This window comes from Mustela erminea, chromosome 6 (genome assembly GCF_009829155.1).
Source record: "Mustela erminea isolate mMusErm1 chromosome 6, mMusErm1.Pri, whole genome shotgun sequence".
Taxonomy (NCBI): domain Eukaryota; kingdom Metazoa; phylum Chordata; class Mammalia; order Carnivora; family Mustelidae; genus Mustela; species Mustela erminea.
This window is the reverse complement of record NC_045619.1, coordinates 129,228,668-129,250,422: the sequence shown is the minus strand read 5'-3', so window position 1 is coordinate 129,250,422 and position 21,755 is coordinate 129,228,668. Positions and strand designations below refer to the sequence as shown.

At 38.1% G+C, this 21,755-nt stretch overlaps 1 protein-coding gene across 6 annotated transcripts in view; it reads right to left on the bottom strand.

Moving 5' to 3' along the window:
* Positions 1–14,659, bottom strand: part of MYO3A (myosin IIIA) — a 232,247-nt gene extending 217,588 nt beyond the window's left edge. For 5 of the 6 annotated variants that reach the window (XM_032349656.1, XM_032349658.1, XM_032349659.1 and 2 more), the window contains exons 1-2: positions 14,415–14,659; positions 13,695–13,828 (exon numbers count right to left, since the gene is read on the bottom strand). The gene's annotated coding sequence lies outside the window, so the exon portion shown is untranslated. The remainder of the gene's footprint in view (positions 1–13,694; positions 13,829–14,414) is intronic. The other variant, XM_032349657.1, reaches the window with a different exon arrangement.
* Between the last annotated feature and the right edge of the window lie 7,096 nt (positions 14,660–21,755).

The following is a 21,755-nucleotide window of genomic DNA, read 5'->3' as shown; positions in this document are numbered from 1 at the left end:
GGGAGAGAGAAAGAGCACAAGCAGGGGGAGCAGCAGGCAGAGGGAGAGGGAGAGGCAGTCTCCCCGCCGAGCAGGGAAGCCAATGTGGGGCTCAATCCCAGGACTCTGGGATCATGACCTGAGCCAAAAGCAGATGCTTAACTGACTGAGCCACCCAGATTCTCATAGGAGAAATTTAACACAACCTACCAGATCCTTTAAAGTAGGGCCCTCACTTACTGTCCTAGCTTCATGTCTCAACTCTTCTTTTCCCAGATACTACACACCAGTCACTTGGGATCATTTAAATTCATTTTTTTCTTGCTTAAGGATCTTAGTAGACATGAATCCCTCCAACGTCTGCCTGTGGTTTCTTTACTAAATTCCAACACCTTCTTATCTTTTAGATCTCGGCTTAGATGTCATTACCTCTGAATGCAACCACTCTCCATCCCATGTGGGTTGTATGCCCAACCCTGTACTCATGAAGCACTCTACACACGTTTATCCGATCTTACAATATGCCCTACACCTGGCACAGTGCTGAAATAATTAGAATACAGCCAATGAGGTCAGGTGAGTTTTAAAAGCAGATGTTATATGTGACCTGAAATAAGATCCCAGGTTTCTTGACTTCCCAGTAATGTTTTTAAACTTCTATGCTCTTCCTATATTATATTCAACCATTTATATAGAATTACCAAAACAAAAAACAAAAAAAAGTAACAGAAAGAGCTCCTATAACTTCTGGTGGCCCTTACGTTTTTTCAATTATCTGTGCAAATGCTCACTATCTTTGGTGTTAAAAAGTTGTGTGCAGTTGTGCTTGTATGTGTACACATACATGCAGAAACATATCTTTTAATAAATAGGCATCATTTCTACATAATAATGTCAGCCCATGAAATTCATTGGTCTAACCACAATTTTGTATCTCAGCTACAACACTGATCCACTGAGTCCTCTCTTTATAGCCATCAGCCTGTTCATTTTTTTTTTTAAGATTTTATTTATTTATTTGACAGAGAGAGATCACAAGCAGGCAGAGAGGCAGGCAGAGAGAGAGGAGGAAGCAGGCTCCCTGCTGAGCGGAGAGCCTGATGCGGGGCTCGATCCCAGGACCCTGGGATCATGACCTGAGCCGAAGGCAGTGGCTTAACCCACTGAGCCACCCAGGCGCCCCAGCCTGTTCATTTTTCATTCCTTCTTCATTTGCTTCTTCCCAGCATAAATTCTACAGCTTGAATTATTATGACTTCTTTGCAAATACTCCCAACTCTCATTGCTCATTCTCCGCCATCAGTCTCCCAGAATAAAAAAAGGCAAGTCTGATTAAACAATACATGTCCTCACACCTGTGACTGTAGCTAGACAAAAACTACACTACCATATTGACTGGTTTCACTTCAAATTCAGAATAACAGACCTACAAGTAGACCCTGGACACTGCTTAGAAGTCCTACTGTGTTTCCCTGGTTGTCTGTTCCTTTCTCATTATTTCACAGTGATCTCTGCTCTCACATTTTCCTGTCCTCAAATTGCTCTTCTTTGTTCTCTATCCCCTTCCACAAAATTTCCCAACTGATGCTCTTACTTAAGTAGTTGAAAAGACAAAAGCAACAATAAACTCCTTACTTCTACAAACTACGAACTACTACAAACTTCTACGAACTACAACCTTCTCATCCTGAAGACCACAAACCAATGTGCATCAAACATGAATTCATTCTCATTGAGTCTATCATCGATTTCTGTTCTTTGTCCTCAACTAGTCTGTTTCTTCAGTTCCTTCTCAGCCTTCAGATCCTGGCTAAAACATCACTTTCTTAGAAGGGGCTTTCTTGACCAACCTACATAAAGTTACAAAAGAGTATAGGTTTTATTTTTACTGCTGTAACTGCCATTCCCAGAATAATTCCTAGCAAAAAAAATAAGGATTAGGGAGAGCGGAAAAGAATTTTGAAATTCTAAACAAAATAAGGATCATGTTCTGATTCATTACACTTAAGGGCACATCATCTCATAAATGGCTATGAATGGCTCTAAAAATTACATCACTACATAAAAACACCCTCATGAATAGTTCTTAGAACACTTAATCTTTCTGAAATTTGTGCCTTTGATCCAAAATGCAATGGAATAAGTAGGAGGTAATCAGTAATAATCATCCCCTTTAGTGATTTCACAATCAGTGACATGATAACTACTTCTTACATCTATGTACTTGATTCATGCAAATAAGCATTTATGCCATCCATATAATGTAAAAGTTAGACCAAAAGACCAAATTAAATCTTGTTAAATGCCTGAAATAAGCATTTTTACCCACAAGAGACATTCATTATACGGAATACTGCTTTTCAAGTGGTAGCGTTATTCAACATGATTTTAATTTCTGCAACATTAATTGTTAGGAATTAACTATTGGTATTTAAATATACAGGCATAAGAATGACTGAACACCTAATGTATGGATAGTATACATTAGAGTCTTGGGGATACAAAGATAGTCAACTCATGGATAGATATATGTAAGTAATATTATGAAAAGTGACAGATAATGGAAACAAGCTTAAAGTGCTATAGAATCCCAGGTGAAGAAGCAATTAATTCTGGAGTGATCATAAAAAGATACAGAAAATAAGCAGGATTGGAGCTGGACATTAAACATGAATGGAAGTTTGTCCAAAAGATGATTTCCTCTCTAATGATTCTCAGTAAGATAAATATTTAAAGCAGAGCATTGTTATATTATAAACATTTTTATATTATATTTATATTATAAAAAAATTATAAAACAATAATCACAGAATAATGAAAGCCAAGGTGTTTGGGAAACAGAATACACTTAGTCAAATGTCATTTAAAAGAAAATAAAAAAAACTCCCAAGAAGTAGATGAAATGAAGTCTAAAATGACATCCTCAAAATTAAACATTAAAGAATTCAAAACCTTAGAATAGAAACAAGTCTTCTAAATTTTACACTCTACTTTTTCCAGTACTGATAGGTTATTATTAAGAATAAAATATCAGTTAGTAAACAACTAATTATTTAATGATTATAGTAGGTTGTATCCTACATGGCAATGATTGTTCTTATTTTTCCTAGTCCTTTACCACTCACGGAATAAAAAGTAATTCTCTAGCTCATAAAAATGAATAACTTCTTAATTATGTGATCATATATGCTAAATATCTTTTTGGCATATATACAGTAAGTATATATTTTGTACACATGTATGTACATATGTATTATAGTATATATTATATATATATATTGAGATATGTATTTACCATAATTCAAAAAGGTACTTCCATTTTAAAAGCTACATTTAAAAAATGAAAAATCATCTTTTTGAATTGATTTATTATATATTGAGCTGCTGAGGGGTCTTTTTCACGATTAAAAAAAGACCATATTACAATGAAAAAAATATCTTACTTCAGGATCTTATCAGTCATCTTAACACTTATTTTGATTGCTTTTGTAAACCTTTCTTCCATTCTTCTTTACTAAAATAACCAAACTGACTTCATGCTCATTCTAAAACACAGCAGGGCTGATCTCCCTTTGGGCTATGTTTTCCCTCTGCCTGGAATGCTCTTTCTCTAGATATCCATGTTGCTTACTTCCTCACTTTCTTTAATTCTTACATCAGCGACCACCTCCTCAGTAAGTCTTATCCTAACCACCCTGTTTAAAATGCCACCTTACTCCCCTCCACCCTATCCTATCTCCAAACTCCTGGTCCCTCTTTCCCCACTATATTTTCATAACATTTTTTATCTCCTTCATGATACAACACTTCCGGTTTATTATGTTTTAATTATTGGTTTTCTATACTACTAGAAATTTTATCCAGGTTGTTCACTGATATATCCCAAAGACTCTAAACCCATGACTGGCACAGAAGAAGTACTCAATAAGTATTTGTTGAATACTGGATAGAAATGAATAAAACACAGTAACCAGAAAAATTTCAGGTGATTTTACCAATGAGTTCAATAAAGTGATTAAGAAAGAAAGAATGTCATCTGATGCAAGCTTTTTTCAGAGACTAGTGATAGAACACTTGAAAGTACCTACAAAGAGAAAGAAGTTTTTTTTTTTTTAAAGAACCAAACGGAAATTCCAGATATGAAAATTAAAATAATTGAATTGAAAAATTCTCTGGATGGGTTTAATAACAGACTTGCACAGGCAGAAGAAAACCAGCAAACTTAAAGCCAAGTAATTTGAAATTATCAAGTCTGAGGGAAAAAAAGAAAAAGAAAAAGAAATATAGAAAAATGAACAGAGCCTAAGGGACTCATGAGATCCCATCAAGAGGACCAATATAAGCATTACCAGTAAGAGAAGAAGAAGAAGAAGAAGAAAAAAGAATGAGACAAGGAGAATATTTGAAGAAATGATGGCTGAAAACATCATAAATTTAAGAAAAATACATGGATATACAAATCTAAGTAGATGGATCTACAAACCTAAGAGACCTCCAAAACTGCAAAGATAAATCCCAAGAAACCCACACTGAGACACATTATAATGAAGCTGTCGAAAGACAAAGACAAAGAAGGAATCTTGAAGGCAGCAAAAGAAAAGCAACTCACCATTTACAAGATTTCCCAGCAGAAATCTTGTAAGTCAGAAGGTAGTGGGACAACACAGTTAATGTGCTAAAAGAAAGACTTGTCAACTGAGAATTTTACATGCAACAAAAGTGTCCTTCAAATACGAGAAAGAAATTAACACTTCCCCAAATAAATAACAGCTGAGGGAGTTCATTGCCACTAGATCTGTCCTACAAGAATTGCTAAAGAGAGACCTTCGGGTTGAAGTGAAGGATGCTACACATTACATAATGATAAAAGGATTAACTCACCAAGAAGATATAACAATTATAAATATATATGCACAAAACATCAAAGCTCCAAAATATATAAAATAAACATTGATGTAATTGAAGGAGAAAATAAACAGCTCTACTATAATAGCAGGAAACTTCAATACGTTGCCTTCCATAACAAGTAAAACAAAGAGATAGAGGTCAGTAAGGAAATACAGCACTTGAACAACATTATGGCCCAACTGAATCTAAAAGACACATACAGAATGTCCATCTAACGATAGCAGAATACACATTTTTCTCAAGTGTAGATAGAACATTCTGCAAGATAAACCACATGTTTGGCTACAAAGCAAGTCTTAATAAAATTTAAAAGGCTGAAAATATACAAAATACCTTTTTCAGTCAGAACATGATGGAACTAGAAATCAACAGCCAAAGGAAAACTAGAAAATTGATATATACATGGAAATTAAATAACACACTATTAAATAATTAATAAGTCCTCTAAGAAATCACAAGGAAAATTAGAAAATATCTTGAAGCAAAGGAGACTACAACATATCAAAACTTAAGGGATGCAACAAAAGCAGTGTTAAGAGGCAAATTTATGTTAAATTTAACATAATATTTATGTTAAACATAAATTTATGTTAAAAAAAAGAAAAATCTCAAGTCTTAATTTTATACCCTAAAACTAGAATTAAAGGAAGAGGAACAAATTAAACCCAAAAGAAAAGGAAATAATAAATACTAGAGCAGTGATAAATAAACAGAAAAGACAAAAACAATGGAAAAAATCAACAAAGCCAAGAGTTTGTTCTTCAAAAGATAAACAAAATCGACAAACCTTTAGTTAGAAAGAAAAAAAAAAGGAGAAGAAACAAATAATCAAAACCAGAAGGGGAAGAGGGGGCATTACTACTAATTTCATAAAAATAGAAAGGATTGAACTAGGAATAATTACATGCCCACACAATGGATAAATTAGATGAAATGGACAAATTCCTAAAAACACACAAGCCACCAAGGCTGAACCATGAAAAAATTAAAAATCTGAATAGGCCTATAACTAGTGAGGAGACTGAATAAGTCATCAAAATTCTCAACAGCAAAAGTAGCTCAGGACCACGTAGATTTACTGGTTAATTTGACCAAACATTGAGGATAAGTTAACACCTTAAACGAAATTTAACACCTTAAACTCTTAACAAGCGAGGACTAAGAATTCTTAAACTTCCAAAAAATTTAAGAGGAGTGAGCACTGCCTACCTCATTCTGAGTCCAGCTTTACCCTGATACCAAAGCCAGGCAAGGGCACTGCAAGAATACCAATATCCCCAAAACCACTGATATAAAAATCTTCAAATAAAATACCACCACTGAATTCAACAGAGTATTCAAAGGGTCTCAACAGCGTATTCAAAGGATCATACATGGTGACCAAGTGGGATTTATTCCTGGAATGCAGGAATGGCTCAATATATGAAAATCAAACAATGTAATACATGATATTAACAAAATAAAGGGTAAAAATGATCATTTAAATTGATGCAAAAATGTGTTTGATAAAATTTAATACTCATTTAAGATTTTTTAAAAAAACCCTCAAACTCAGAATAGAAGAAAATTCCCTGGACATAATAAAGGCCACGTATGAAAAACACATAGCAAACATCACACTCATTGGTGAAAGCCTGACAGCCTTTCCTCTAAGAACAGGAACAGGCAAGGAGGCCTACTTTTGCCATTTCTATTCAACACAGTACCAGAAGTCCTTGCCAGAGCAAGTAGTCAAGAAAAAGAAAAGACATCCATAGATAAAGAAAATGTGGTATATATATAAAATGTAATATTAGCCATCAAAAAAAAAAAAAAGAAATCTTGCCATTTGCAATGATGTGGATGGAACTAGAGGTTATCAGTCTAAGCAAAATAAGTCAGTCAGAGAGAGATAATTATCATATGATTGCACTCACATGCGGAGTTTAAGAAACAAAAAGACAAGCATAGAGGAAGAGAGGGAAAAATGAAACAAGACAAAATCAGAGAGGGAGACAAACCAAGAGACACTTAACTATAGGAAACAAATTGAGGGTTCTTGGAGGGGAAGGAAGTGGGGGGATGGGGTAACTGGGCAATGGGCATTAAGAAGGGTATGTGATATAATGAGCACTGGGTATTATATAAGTCTGATTAATCACTGAACTCTACCTCTGAAACTAAAAATACACTATATGTTAATTAATTGAATATAAATAAAAGTAAACTAAAAAAAAAGAATAAAGCCTTCCCATAACAAAAGTAAAAAAAATCCAAATTGGAAGGGACGTTTAAAATTATCTCTATTTCTCTATTCACAGATGACTTGATCTTATATGAAGAAAACACAAAAATGCTGTTAGAACTAACCAATGAATTCAGAAAAGCTGTGAGATATAAAGTCAGTTTCATTTCTATACACTAACAATGAATCTGAGAAGGAAATCCAGAAAACAATTCTCTTAACAATAGCACCAAAAAGAATAGAATACTTAGGAATAAAGTTAAGGAGGCAAGAGACTTGTACAGTATAAACTATAAAGCACTGTTGAAAGAAATTAAACAAGACACAAAGAAATGTAGAGACAACCTGTGTTCACATATTGGAAGACTTGATATTGTTAAGATGTCAACACTACCCCAATCTATAGATGCATTCCCTATCAAAATCTCAAAAAGAAATAGAAAAAAAAAATCCATCTTAAAAACCATATGGAATCTGAAAGAGTCTCAAATAACCCAAACAATCTGAAAAAGAAGGATAAAGTTGGAGGTCTCACACTTCCTGATTTCAAAACTTACTTCAAAGTTACAGTAATCAAAACAGTGTGATCCTGGCATAAAGACAAATACATAGACCAAAAGAATAAATGAGAGAACCCAGAAAGAAAACCTCATATATATGGTCAAATGATTTTCAACAAGACTGCCAAGATCATTAAATAGGGAAAGAACAATCTTTTCAACAACTGGTGTTGAGAGAACCTGATAACCACATGTAAAAGAATGAAACTGAATTCTTCCATTACACCATATACAAAAAATTAATGCCCCCCCCCCACATCAGGTTCCGGGATCAGCAGGGAGTCTGACTGGGAATCTCTCTCTCTCCTCCTCTGCCCCTCCCCCAATGCATGCTTGCTCTCTTGATCTTTCTCAAGTAAATAAAGCTTTAAAAATTAAGAAAGACCAGGGCGCCTGGGTGGCTCAGTGGGTTAAAGCCTCTGCCTTCGGCTCAGGTCATGATCCCAGGGTCCTGGGATGGAGCCCCGCATTGGGCTCTCTGCTCAGTGGGGAGCCTGCTTCCTCCTCTCTCTCTCTGCCTGCCTCTCTGCCTACTTCTGTCAAATAAATGGATAAAATCTTTAAAAAAAAAAAAAAAAAAAAAGAATCCCTGGAAGAGGGGTCTTTAAAAAAAAAAATTAAGAAAGACCCAAAAAATTAACCCTAAATGTATCAAAGACTTAAACCTAGGAGGTAACACTGTAGTACTTAGAAGAAAACATAGGGGAAAAGCTTCACAGCAGTGGATTTGGCAATGATTTCTTGGATCTGACACTCAAACACAGGCAACAGAAAAAAAAACAGATAAACTGGATTTCATAAAAATTAAAAACTCTTGTGCATCAAAGGATGCTATCAACAGAGTGAAAAGACAACCTACAGACAGAAGAAAATATTTGCAAGTCATATATTGTATAAAAGGTTAACAAGAATGTAAAAAGAACTCCTAAAGGACAACAACAAAATAACCCAATTTAAAATATGGGCAAAAAACATGAATAGATACTTGTGCAAAAAGATACACAAATGGCCAATAAGCAAATGAAATGATGCTCATCGCTACTAATCATTAGGAAAATGCAAATCGAAACCATAATGAAATACCACTTCATACCCATTAGGATGGCTATTATAAAAAACGCAGAAAACAAGTATTGCTGAGGTTGGGAGAAATTGGAACTCTTGAACATTGCTGGTGGGAACGTAAACTAGTATGTTTGCTGTGGAAAATGGGTTAGTGGTTACTCAGAAAAACACAGAATTAACAACAATTAATAACAATTCTACTTTTGGTTATATATTTAAAAGAACAGAAAGACGGTTCTCAAAGAGATATATGCATATTCATGTTCAGAGCTGTATTACAGTAGCTCAAAAGCAGGAGAAAGCCACATGTCCATCAATGAACGATATGCATTAATGTTGGATGGATCCACAATAGAGTATTACTCAGCCTTATCAGGGCAAGGACATTCTGACACATGCTGTGACACGGATTAGCCTAGAAGACCTCATGCTTACCGAAAAAAGGCTCCAAAGACCCTACCCCCCAACACCCTGGTGGTCAGGATTTCAACACAGGAATTTTGGAAGGACACAAACATTCAGACCAGAACACCATCTGAAATTCCCTGTGGAAGTATCTGGTATTAACTGTTTTCCAGACTGACTCAGTCCAACACATCCAATCCATTTGAGGTAAGACTAGAAAGAATGGAGAAAAAGCCACAGGTAATGGCTGAGAGTTTTCCCAAATAGGTGAAAGGTGTGAATACTTGAAGTTAGGAAGCTCAAGTAGGGTAGATAAAAATAAATCCACAGTTAGACACACACTACAGTGAAACCATGGAACACCAAAGACAAAGAAAATCTCTTAAAACCAACCAACTAGAAATGACAGATTACATGTAGAGGAAAACAATTAGAATGGCTGCTGATATTTCCTTTTTTTAAGATTTATTTATTTGAGAGAGAGAGAGAGAGACAGCTGGGGGAGGGGCAAAGGGAAAGGGAGACAAGCAGACTCCCTGCTGAGAGGGGAGCCCCCCACAGGGTTTGATCCCAAGACCCTGAGATCATGACCTGAGCAGAAATCAAGAGTCAGACACTCAGCGGACAGAGCCTTCCAGGTGCCCCTTGACGGCTGATATTTCAATAGAAAGTGGAAGTATGATATATTCAAAATATATATATACACATTCAAATGAAAGAAAAAATTGTTAATCTAAAAATAAACGAAAATATCCACAAAAGTATCTTGCAAGATAAATTCATTTTTCACCAAAAATAATTTGTGTTTAACAATAACGACCCCTGAGAAAGAGCACGTTTATAGGATATCTTTCAAGAATAATAATGATCCACAAGAAAGGTCTGAATTGCCACAAACAGCAAAGAAACTGTTACGCATGTGTATAAATCTAAACTAGAACTGCCTGCAGGACACAATAATACATAATAATGAATGATAATAATAATGAATTGAATAATATGAATAAAATGAGTAATAATGACAAATAATGAAAAGTGCCGTAAAAGGATTTCAATGTTCCTAAATTCCTTATATGGTTAAAGAGGCACTTAGAAATAATAACTTCAGACTTTTAAGATAGATATACATGTTAAATACCTACATTAAACATGAGAACCTCAAAATACCGTTCTATAAAGAAAGTAACAGGTGGCTTTACTCAAAGCCAAGCAATATTGTAATACCCCGATTCTTACTTTTAAAAAACATTCATCATATATATTTGCAGAACATTATTGAAAGATCCTTCCCTTAATGCACTCACTTCCGCCAAGCTGTTTCAACTTCCCCACATAAAGTTGAAGTTAGATTCAGAAGGAACTCCTGCCTCTGACAGAAGAAACATACTGGAAGATCAACAGGTCAGCTACCTAAGCTGTCCCTCTCCACATGGCAGCCAGAACGATCTCAAAACAGAAAATCAGATCACATGATTTTCTTGCTCACAAGCCTTCAAAATCCGTATTCTTACTGCCTTCCCCAGACCCTGAACATCTGGCTCTTTCTGATACCCCTAAACTCACCCCAAGTTTTTCTTCACAACTCTCTGTGTCTTCTGCCTTCTGACAGGTCTTAGGACACCGTAAAGTCTTGTCTGCCACAGGAGGTCCTGTTGTCTTGGCCTCGCTGCTTCCCCAAACCCTCTGCATGCCTGGCCTGACCTTCTCTCGTACATATACCATGAGGATCACATACAGTCACTACACCCACAAATGAACTACCCCTGCTTTTATCTTATTGTCCGATTATCCTCTTGGCATGATTGTGAAAGTAATAAAGCCTCCCTGGTTAAAAGAAGCCGACTAAAAAGCGTGCTTGCCATATAAAACAACTTCGCAGAACAGGCTAAATCACCACACAAATTTGGGGTATCTCCTCTTACAGAACTTTAAAACACACTCACAGAAATCTCTGGTCTAACTTAACTGTAGATCTGATGAACTAGACACATACCCCTTTCAGCTTTCCAATAACATAGGTAATAAAGTATAGCTTAAAACAGACCTTTGTCTAGTTATATATATGGTCTGTTTTGAATGAGCCATAATCAATGTTTTGTTCCCTTCAATCTGCTTAAAGATGCTCTGTCGAGAGAGAAAACAAAGACTACTGATGCACTTCCATACATGTATTCTTTCTACCACTCCTTTCCTTAGTTTGTAATTCTGGGGATAAAAGTACCCGCTTAAAATAAATGCTGAAACCCAAAGAAAGGCTATCATTTCCTAGCAAATTTCCCCATAGTTAAAAAGTGGCATTAATTAGTAGGATGCCTGACTGGGTCAGTTGGTTAAGTGTCTGTCTTTCGCTCCGGTCATGATCCCAGGGCTCAGGGATCAAGTCCCACGTTAGGAATCCTTGCTCAGCGGGGAGTCTGCTTCTCCCTTTGCCTGCTGCTCCCCCACTTGTACTCTCTCTCTCTGACAAACAAATAAATAAAATCTAAAATAAAATAAAATAAAATGTGGCATTAGTAAAAACCTAAAACAACTTTAAGTCATCAGAAAACTATCTTTAGTTTTCAAACAAACTTATAAGCTTCAACGTCCACAGCCATAAAATGCAATGAAAATGTGTGTCTGAACTATTTCTGAGTTGATTTATGTATCAAATAAGGAAATGCTTCATAAATTGTAATACAGGACTACTGTACTCCTTTTTAAAGGAAGAAATTCGGATTATAGTTTTGGCCACACCATTACCTGTTCAAGTTAGCAAGCCATGTTCTCGGAGTCCGAAATCACAACCTGAAATGTTTGCAGGACAAGGGAAGTGAAATACATGAGTGAAGCAGGTGGGAGGAAGTACAAGCAGAGAGTGACCTTGTGGAACCTGGGCGGTGTAGGCCCCCCATCCAAAATGGGCCAACCACCTGCTGGCTTCAGCAGCTAGCAGCTGTAAGCTCCACCTTGCAACTGTTTTTCAGGAAAAGCTAGAACTCTGGGAACTTATATGAAACATACTAATTTCAAAAATATTGATAAATGAAGGGTACCTGAGTGGCTCAGTCAGTTAAGCGTTTGCCTTTGGCTCAGGTCATGATCCCGTGATCCCAGGGGTCGAGCCCCCCACCCCACTGCATCCAGCTCCCTGCTCAGTGGGGAGTCTGCTTCTCCCTCTCTCTGCCCTTCTCCCAGCTTGTGCTTGCTCTCTCTCTCTCTCTTTCTCACTCACTCTCAAATAAATAAGCAAAATCTTTAAAAGAAAATTAAAATATTGGTAAATGATTTTAAAGTATTCAATTATTTTTAAGTGATGAGCTCACCCAAACCAACACATCTCAAGACCAAATTCAGCTTTTAAGCTATTGCCTTATGATTTCTACATGAGGTTTTCTGTTCTTTGCAAGAAGTGGACAATGGACAGAAACCTAACCAGATGGTGTAATCATCCTCAGAGCTCAGGAAAATGGAAACTAACAGCAGCTAGCATTTTTCTGACTGACTGCAATATGCCAGGTGCCTACTATTCTTATAACTTTATATGCCTTATGTCATTTAAAACTTAATGAGAAACATTCCAGAAAGGCATTACTGTAACCCGCAACCTGGGATTAGACAAGAGTTTTTAAGGTCAAAATGCTCGTGAATGGTGGAGTCAAGAAAAAGACCAGGCCAAAGCCCATGGTAGAAAGCTGCTGTTCAATGATGGATTATTTTAGTTCAGAAGAGTAATGCTCCCCAGCTAGAGGCTCCTGACTCCCTGTGTGTCCCCAAAATGGTAAAAGGTCTTCTGCGACTTATTTTGAAAGTCTATTGGACATCTATTTACTCTCTAATGGATAACTGAGTTTGTTTCCTATTACCAAGGAAAGGGGGTTTGCTTCTTAGATACAGTCTTTCAAATTATAGCTCCAGGGGAAATATTAATGAAGGGATCTTTGTTTAAAAAAAAAAAAGGTGGAAATGAAAAGTTTAGAGCACTGACATTACAGAAATCATTAAAATGATAAAAACATTGTTACATCAAAACTTTATATAATCTACATTCATATACTATAAAGTAGATTTGTACTTCCAAATACTTGTTCACAAAACTATTAGTAGCAACTAGTGGACCTTCAAATATTTTAGATTTGGCAGAAAAAAGTTGTTTTTCAAACACTTGCCCAAAAAACTTAGGCCGTAAAGATACAGTTGAAAAAGGAAGGCAAGACAATGCTATCCCCTTTTGTGATGTGACCACAATCTCTACAAATTGATATACCAAGCTGGTATTAAAGACCATCAAGTTTAATCTTTCATTTTGAACTTTTTCCTTCCACCAACAATAATAAAAAAGGACTAAGACAAATGAGAGTAATTTTTCATACCCACTAGAAATCACATCAATATATTCATAAAAAACAAGTTATCATTGAAATCTTACACATCTCTAAGTTCTCCCATTTGAAAACAATTATCTTTTATAAGATCAAAGCTATGGCATGAATAACATGGACCCTCATTTATTTGTCAAAACTTGGAACTTAGGCTCCAGCAAACCCAGGAAACTGGTCAACTTTATCACCTACCTTTAGAAAAGTCTGAAAGTAAAACACAATATTGCTCAGATACAAGACGTCAAGTGTCCAGGCTGCAGCTGCGGTCCAGGGCCTGTGACACACAACAGCGAAGTCATGGTGTTACAGGGATAAGCATCCAGGATCTGGGGAAAATAATTAGAAGATGAACTTACAAACATGTAAGCAGTATGGCAGGACTACAATTTTTTCCTCCGTTTTAGCATTTTTACACAACTAACACGGAGCACAAAGCACTTCATCTCCTCTACCAGCATAAAACAAATCTAAAGTCACTGGGTCAATGCGAATTACAAAAATACAAATAAAAATTAAAAAATTAAGGCTTTAAGAGCAACTACAATCACCAAGAAAACTGTAGGCACAATGAAACCCATGAGTATTCTTCGGATTTTCAAACTTTTTTTTTTTTTTTTTTTTTAAATTTTAGTGCCCTTCCAAGCTATTTCAAGGCTTACGTCTAACACCATCCTAGTACTAATGATCTCTTAAAATTTGTTTTAAATTTCTCTTAGGAAAATGTCAGCAAGGTGCAAATAATAGAAACTACTGGAAAACAGAACGGGACTGTTAGCAAGTTGAAAGGACATCGTTTCTGGGAGGATTCCCCTATTTCTCAACAGGGATCACAGTGCTCTTGTCTGCCCTTTCTCTCCCCTTAGAAAACTTTCCAGAGACGTTTGTAGTTGCAGGGACCCCAGCCCCACCGACCTGCTCCTAGAGAAACCATCCCCGAGCAAGAGCTCCCTGGGGACGACCCGGCGCGGCGTGGCGCCACAGGTTCCCCCCGGGCCTCCGGGGCGAGGTGCGTTCTCCCCTCCGCTTCTCTCCGCACCGCCTTCACGCTCCCCGTCCAGGTCTCCCGGCCGGCGTGGTGACGCGCGCGGGCACCCTGGCCTCGCACTCTCGGAGCCCGGGGCGCGCCCTCCACGCACCCCCACCCCCATCCCCGGGGCCCGAATGTAGCTCCGCCTCCTGCGCCGCGCAGGCCCCGCCCCCTCCCCGCGCTCCTCGCCAGACCAGCGCGGCCCTGACCCCTACCTGGGCCGGAAGTGGGTGCCCGCTTACTCCCCTCCCGGGGCGCGGGAACGTGCTTCCTCCCCGCCGCGCCCCCGCCGCACCCCGCGCGCGCCGAGAGGGATGGCCGCGCCACCTGCGCCTCGGAACCTCGCAGGGCAGTGGGCCGGCGGGGGGTGCTGCGAGGGCCTTCCCGGACTCGACCTGCGCCTCCCTCGCCTGGCGCCCGGGACGCGGGGAAGGGGAGTGCAGCACCCACCCTCGGGCGCCCCGGATCCCTGGAACTTCCCGGACAGGCCCAGTGTCTCGGAACAAATTCACCTCGTTTTAATGCGCGGTGTCTGCCCCAGTCCCCTGCTCCCCCGCTTTCCCCCCGCCAAGAACTTCCCCAATTTTGGGGGTTCAAGCCAGCGGCAGGCTCCGGGCTGAAAATAAGCATCGGTTTTTAGACCTGAGAAGGGAAAGTGACTAATGAAGTCGCCCCCAGATACCAATTCACTTGGGCGGTGTAAGGAGCCTGGGGTTGAGGCTGAGTGAAAGCTGGAAGCCCTGCTTCAGGGAGACTCCTGTCAATTACCAGCCCTCTAGCTAGTCCCGCGCTGGTCCTGTCCCCCGTGTCCCCCCACCCCCACCCCCATCCTGACAGTTCGGAGCTCACCGAATGGGTCCATGCTGACCACATTGCCCTGAACAGCCTCAAGGGACATTGTGTGCATAGTTAGGCCTTCCTCACCTTCAACAGGTGCGAACCATAGTCAAAATGTCCTTTGATTCTGTTAATAATGTAAATGGGCCTGACATTGATGTTGTTATCTGAGAATTCTAGAAGAGAACAGAGGTCATCCAGTCCTAATCAATGCATCTGCCTTAAGAAAAAACTTGATCATGCCAAAAAGGCATTCAGCATATTCAATATCCTTCCTTAGATTTCTCTGAAATCTAGATTTCTTTGAAATCTAGAAATTGAACAATGAGTTTTTGTCAGAATATCGTGTATCTTATCTGATATCTGAGGTTATCTCAGAATATTGAGAATATCATATCAATGCTAACACATACACAGACTCAAAATTTTAAGTTACTTCTTTAAAAACCAGCCTATCAAATATATTATTTAACATAATGAAAAGAAATAACCAACTGCCCACATACAAAATAAAATAGGCCAACAATAACCAATTAAAATACAATGGGAAAATGGATCACATTCACAATAGCAACAAAGAATATGAAATGACTAGGAATGATAAAAAAAAATGAGAAATGTAAATCTAAAAAGAAAAATGCAGAACTATTGAGAAAGTATTTATAAAATATTTTATTAACTAGGGAGACAGAGGATATCCTTAAAAGATAATGTTTTAAATACATCAAATTAAGAGACAAAAATATTCTAGAATTCATCCAAGAAACTACATAAACTAGAAAAGCTAAGGCCAGTGGTTCTCAGACTGTAGTCTTGGGATGTTTGAGGTCATTCAAGGGTTTCCCAAAGTCAAAATTGCTTTCATGATAGTATTTAGATTTTTTTTTTCACTCCTTTTATGGTGTCCATTCTTTCACAAGTATACAGTTGAGTTTTCCAGTGGCTACATCCTCTGTGTTATCACAAGAGATTGAATGCAGAAGCAGATATACCTGCTCTCATGCCAAGCACGAAACAGATTTGCAAGAATACAAAGAAATGCCATTTCTTCCATTAAATTTCTTTTTTTAAATAATTTTTTTATTTTTTTATAAACATATAATGTATTATTAGCCCCAGGGGTACAGGTCTGTGAATCGCCAGGTTTACACACTTCACAGCACTCACCATAGCACATACCCTCCCCAATGTCCATAACCCCACCACCCTCTCCCTACTCCCCCAACCCTCAGTTTGTTTTGTGAGATTAAGAGTCTCTTATGGTTTGTCTCCCTCCCGATCCCATCTTGTTTCATTTATTCTTTTCCTACTCCCCAAATCCCCCATGTTGCATCTCCACTTCCTCATATCAGGGAGATCATATGATAATTGTCTTTCTCCGACTGACATATTTTGCTCAGTGTAATACCCTCTAGTTCCATCCACATCGTCGCAAATGGCAAGATTTCATTTCTTTTGATGGCTGCATAAATTTCTTTTGTTTTGGAAACGGTAGTTATTTTTTATTAAAAAAATGTTATCTATACTAACATGCAATGAATTTACTAGTGTTTTTAAATTAATTTAAAAATAAATATATTTTTTGATTTTTCAGTGTAATTTCTAATATAGTAAATATCAGTAGCCATAACACATAAACAAAAGCTCATTGGTGTCCTTAAATAATTTTTAAGAGTATAAAAGAGGGTCTGAGACCAGAAAGTTTGAGAACTTTTTGGTCTCGGACCCTCAAAATGTTTGAGAACTTTTTTTTATAACAATGAAATAAAAACATATTAGTAAGCTATAATAATTAAGAATATGACATAACACAAGAATAGAAGAATATACACAATCCAACCAGCCTAAGACCATCAAGGACAAAACCTGTGGTCTCACCGTCAAGTTTACGGACTCATTGCAACAATGGAGACTGTCCACCACAAGGCAGAGTTTTGATAAGCTCAAAGCCCAGCGGGGCTGGGAATGAAGGAGCCAATATGAGGGCTGGACTGCAAAACGAACCCAGGGTTTGCTTCCTTAGATAAATGTGGAATGTCATATTCGGAAACATCTCACATGAAGCTCTGCTCCTGGGTTGTAAAATCAAGGTCATTTCTCTGTATCAAAGTGAGTTAGAACTTCCAAGCAAGAATGGAATGTTTCATTCTTACTGATATAATTTCAGAAATTTAAATCTCTGATCATCTGGGGTTTTAGAAAATACTAATTTCCAATGAGTAAGCAAGTAGTAGTTACTCAAAGAAGATGTCTGTTGTGGTACTTTAGAACTGCAGTGTGCCTTGGAAGAAATATGGTTTCCTGTTCCTCTTGCAGCTGGCTGTCCCAGTCTGATAAATAGACAGGTCCACTGGACTTTTCCTTTCTCAGTCTGTCCTTTTTGTTTTTCAAAAGAAACTACTGAAATAGTTCCAGATAGATTTGGGTTAAATTTACCAGTTATTTTCCTTTATGGTCTGCTAATAGATACAAGAACTTAACATATGATCTGAAGCCATAAAAAGCGATATTGGAGAAAAATTTTATTCAACAATTGACTTTAGGACTATTGGCTAGCTTTTAGGCAAATATGTAATTAGATCAGTCAAACCATACACAAGAGAGCTACAATAAGGATTAAAAAGTTAGATTTAGAAAATCAAACTGGAAGTCTAGAAAAAATTAAAATCAATATCTATCAAATCTCTGGATGGAAAATATTTTACGATTAAAAGCAATCATATAGGAAAACAATCGACAAATTTAGCTAAATAATGCCGTATGCCCCTTGAAAACATCAACCAAAACAAACAAAAAACAACAGAAATAAAAAGAGAAATAGTACTCTGGGAGAAATAAAGGGTTTATATCTTTACTATATTTTAAAAAGTGCAATGAAATTGTTAAGAAAAGTGCCAGGATTTCAACAGATAAAGAATGCTCTATAGAGATGACAAATGCTCTCTTGAGAGGGAGGGCAGGAGGCTGTGGCAGCACAAAGGATTAAGTTGCTAATTCTATGTGGGTCTGGGTTGAGAGGTTGGATACAGGCCAGGAGAAAAGGGTGGCAGTCAGGGAAGGCTTCTCGGAGGAGGTGTTTGGTTTGAGCCATAAGTCTGAGTAGGAGAAAGAAGGTCACATCAGACAGACAGAAAAACAGACCTAGAGGAAAACAAAATACTCCAATACAGCTGGAGAGGCATGGCAGATAAAGCTGTAAAATGAGTGAGTTTGCCAAAAGGCCCACATGCCCAGCCAAAGAGATGTGTTTGACCATGAAAGTTATTAAAGAATATTTGGGGGCTCCTACGGATTTCTGATGGCCAGATTTGATAACTGAATGTGGAAAAAAAGGCAAAGGAGGTAAGAATCACTGAAATGTTGCCTTAGCTGTCATTACACAGAAAGGAACCCTATTCTGGTCAGCACCCTTCCTCCTGTCCCCTGCAAAAGATCTATTTTTGTTAGAGGAATAACTTGATAGGCACACCTGGACACGCACACTCTCCTCCCTGCCCCCACCAAGAACCGTGCCTGATTTATAACAAATGGTTGCAGAACTGTCTTCCAGGAAAGTTGGATTCAGCCATCTGAGGGCTTTGTTCTGCTGAGTAGAACTGAAAAGTTTAGGAGAAGATTCTGGGTAAAGAATGAGGCCCGAGAGCCATTTGATTACGTTTTCCTGGAGCTTGAGGGATGGAAGCAGCTCTTCTGTCTCCCCATGAAACCATCAGTAAAATCTGCAGGCAGGATTAGGTAGATGTGGGATGGAAGCAAGGCGAAGTATGAAGTCTGGCCTCAAGATATCCCAGACAGACGTAAATGATTCTAGTTGTGCGAACTAGTTACAAAACTGTGGCCCCAGAAAACAGCAGGAGATGGGATTTGGGATGGCAACGATGAATTCTAAATTTTACATATTGACTTTGAAGTGTAAAGGATTCTTAGGCATAAGAGACAGCTTTTGAGAATGCCCAAAGTCTGTCTCTTTTCGAATAGATCCGTATCTGTGTATCATTCCAAGAAGAACGGGGTTTGCTTTTCTTTTGTCTTCTGTGTCACTTTTTTCTGCTTTTAAACTCATTTTACTGAGTTAGTTCTCTGCCTTCTTACAATATTTTTTTCTATTGTTATTTTTTTCCCCTTTTATCCAGGAGATGCTCATCCTCCCCATCAGAGGTTGATGGGACTAAATCGCACACATATTCTGAATTATTTCTAACAAATCAGAAAAGAGCCACAAAGAGCTAAGGCTCAGAGTACAATGTCATCTTCATTACTGTTCGAACAGAACTGAAGAGAAAACCCAGGCCTCTTACCTCCTGTCCCATCCAGTGTCAGGCAGAGAGGCTCAGAGAAAGCAGACAGTTCCGTGGACTGGCCAGAAGCAAGACCCCACCTTGGACGCTCACAGCGCCATGTGAATGAGCCCAGATCGACAGCTGCAGAGATCCAGGAGAGCAGGCAAGGGAAGGAAGAGTGCTCAGCCTTGCTTTCTGAACCTCAGAAACTCCACCGTGCCAGATCTGTCCAAGAACCTCGGTCCAATTAAATTTGTCCTCAAGTGTATCCTTGCACTGGTGTGGCCTTAGTTCAGACATCACCATCCTAGCCAGTTCCACTTTTCTCCCGATTTTTGCCTCTGCCTTGTGCTCTCAACTTCATAATAAATTAAATTATTAGATGTATTCCTCAAACTCTTGGTAAGAAGTTTCCTTGCATTGATTTTGCACATCTAGGTAGTGATCTTCTTGGTCAAGAAAATACAGTAAAACAGTCTGCAGGTCTTACTACCAGGTCTCTCTTTTAAATGTGCAAGCTTTCTTCAAGTGCATTATCTACCTTCCTCTCTCATGGAAAATTCCTGTAAGGAATAAGTGTCTGTATCTACTGACAAGGAAACAGAAGCAGGCACCCAATAATGACTTCCCAAAGGCCACAATCTTAATAAAGTCATCACTTCGAGATAAGACATTCCGAAGGCTGCCACCTCTGTAAATACTCAAAATAGAGTTTGATCTTCACAGAGGGATGTAGGATGAAAGCATGATGCTTCAAGTTCTCTAAACCCCATTTATAGCTTCCCAGTGAAGGGCTAGACTTTGGCCAGATGAGTCTTCCTTGGGAACCTTTCTCTGGCTCCATTCAAACTTTGCCCCACTCTCCTCTCTGCTTACTAAACCATAAAAAATCTCAGTCATGATATACTTGATTGTTCTTTTCCTGTGGAAAACCCTTTGCCAGAATCAGTATGATGGGTACAGTAGACATTTTTTTTTAAAAGAATTTCGTCCCTTCATTCTTGATTCATCACTCCATAAATATTTACTCAGTGTTTCTATAGACTAGAGCTGTTCCAGGCATTGAATTTGAGACCCATCTTTGCTATATATGCCTGTAGAACGTTTGTGGCATTTCCTATCTATATGAGCTGACATTCCAGAACTAAGCAGAAGACTACTAATATTGGATTACTCATATAAATAATACTCAAATAGTTGAGACTAACACATTCTTTCACCACTAACCTTATGTAGATCATTTAACTTTTCTGGATTCAAAACTCATCCAAAAAGTTGGTCCAGGTGTTTTCTTAATCTTTGTTCCAGGCCCTCTGGCTAGTGGTTACCCCCCTGTTATCAGTTTCTCAGCTCTAAGGACCTGTACGCATTTACATATGCATTATTACGAGTGCAAGTATATCAAAACTAGCATTTGTACTTCATCAATTCAGACAGAGTCCACATTTGACTTTCACATGTCCATAAAATATTCCGCATTTTAAGATCTCATTGGGGTCACCGACTTGATTTTTCTTTATGAGTTTTGAACTTCTGCCATTGCTTTGTATTAGGTTGTGTGGGAAGGAGGAGCTGTGTACTACTGCTATGTAATTTAGTTGAAATGTTCACTGCTATAAAGATTATACAAGCTGTTTCAAATAGCAGACATTGCATAGACTTTCTTTCCCTCTTGCTCCTTATGTGTCAGGCAGTAAAGCAATGAACAGAAAGGAAGGACATGTCTTGTTTAGTTAATGATGATTTTTGTTGGTGGTTATTTTTTTTTTTTTACCTTGACCTAAATTCATTTAGTATCCCATACTTCCTCTGAAGCTCCTCATCTGGCAAGATGATGTATCAGATAATCATTATCAAAATAAAAATATTTGTTTTGGGTTCTTAACCAAACTTAAAACCATAGTTTAAAAATAGTTTCATTTTAGGGGCACCTGGATGGTACAGTCAGTTGGGTGACCAACTCTTGGTTGGGGAAAAAGGACAAGAATTGAGGGTGTGAAGTAGGGGGTTTAAATCTTTTCACAGAGCAGAGGAAGGAATTTGACATCTTTCCTTCAGAATATTTGTAGCTAACATAACTTTTTAAAAACTTGAAACGTGGGACGCCTG